This window comes from Humulus lupulus, chromosome 3, assembly GCF_963169125.1.
Source record: "Humulus lupulus chromosome 3, drHumLupu1.1, whole genome shotgun sequence".
Lineage (NCBI taxonomy): Eukaryota > Viridiplantae > Streptophyta > Magnoliopsida > Rosales > Cannabaceae > Humulus > Humulus lupulus.
The window spans coordinates 46,385,057-46,387,074 of record NC_084795.1 but is presented as its reverse complement, the minus strand read 5'-3'; positions in this window follow the sequence as shown (position 1 = coordinate 46,387,074).

Here is a 2,018-nt window from a genome sequence, read left to right as displayed (position 1 = left end):
CTGTGCCGCTGACCGCCTGGAAAAGACGGCTGCCTTTCGCTATTTCCCATACTTTCATGTAATTATACCTACGTAGAGTCTTATAGCCATGATGCTACAGTAATTGTATCCCCTATTTATGGCTGGTGCGATTAAGACTCAGGGGAACAGAGTAAAACCCTAATCAAAGACCCTCGCTATAAAGACCCCCTCATTTTACGATAGGGGGGACGGCCAACAAATCACATAGCAAGAACTCTGCTAAAATCTCTCTAGCTTCATCTTCTCCAAGAGAACCCGAGAGAAACACTATGAGGTTGTGAGGTTCTTGTACACCGGCTATTTAACTGTAATTCTCTACAAGTATAATAACATCGACTCGTGGACTAGGGCTTGTTAACGCCTGAACCACGTAAAAACACTGTTTGTTTATTTACATTTCTGCACTTCTACAGTTCTTATCTTTTTATTATTCCGTTCGTATCCGTTTCCGAAAAACTCGGTAAACAGAGGGCATTTAAAAAAATATTTTGGATTTGTATCTTTAATTCCTTAATAAATAGTATATTTTTGTACAAGTAAATATCATTTTGGTAATTTTTTTTTCCTAAAAAGAGAATAAAGATATATTTTTTTTCAAATAGGAACAATTGAATTAATTTTTTATTTGATTAATATTTTAAGATTGATTGAATTAAAATTAATTGTGATTAATTAAGTGATTGATTTCATGAAATTGATTGATTAATTTTTTTAAGCTATTCATTCATTTTGGTAATAAATGTGTACATGCATAAATTAGTAATATGACATATAGATTGTATGCTAGACCATCCGGTTAATTAACATGTCATGTATTATTATAATTGTCATTTTTTGCAAATTTGTGCTTAGATGATGAGCTTATAGTGATGACCCATTATTTTTGAAAATGAAAAAGATTAAATAAAACGGGTCATAATCTTGATAGGTTTTATTTGGGCTCAATATAACATGTAAAGTTTAAATTCCTCTCTTGTGGGTGATTCCACTTGTGAATGCTCATTTGTTCTACATTACTAGATTGAGCATAATCAATTGAATAACAATTAATAAAACGAAGGTTCAAATTCCTGTCCTTTTGGGCCTTGTGTGGAAGTTAGGGAGCCTTAGTAGTGTGTACAACATACTGAACCCAACTCTTCTTCATGCAAGTTCAAATTGTTAAGACCCATTTACCTAAGTTGGACTTAATTATATTAGGTTAATCTTTTTAGTTAGACCTAATAATTGATTAAAAATAAATTAAATCTAAATTTTGGATTAATTTTCAATGGTGATTTTAGAATTAATGGGAAAATTATATATTATGGTTTATTAATTATTTTAATAATTTGGCAAACCTAAGTTGATAATTTTAAAAGAATAAAATACTAAAAGATTTAATAATGAGTTTTGTTTACCGAGTTTTTCGGAAACGAATAACTAACAGAATAATAAAAAGATAGGAACTGTAGAAATGCTGAAATGTAACTAAACAAACAGTGTTTTTACGTGGTTCAGGCGTTAACGAGCCCTAGTCCACGAGTCGATGTTATTATACTTGGAAAAGGTTACAGTAAGATGGCTGGTGCACAAGAACTTCACACACTCACAGTGTTTCTCTCGGGTTCTCTTGAAGAAGATGAAGCTAGAGAGATTTTTGTAGAGTTTTTTGCTATATGATTTGTTCGTCCCCCTTCTTGTAAAAGGAAAGGGTCTTTATAGCTAGGGTTTCGGATTAGGGTTTTTCTCTACGTACATGAGTCTTAATTACACCAGCCATAAATAGGGGATACAATTACTGTAGTAGCATGGCTACCAGACTCTATGTGGGTATATTTACGTGAAAGTATGGGGAACACACAAAGTCAGCCGTCTTTTCCAAGTTGTCAGCGGAACAGTAGGCGAAAAGGTACCCTTAGGCGTGCTGGGATGTGTGCGGCTTTGACCTGACGGGCGTGTCAGGCGGGATCCTGTGTCAGATGGATATCATTCCAAATATGCCTTCTCCCGGACTC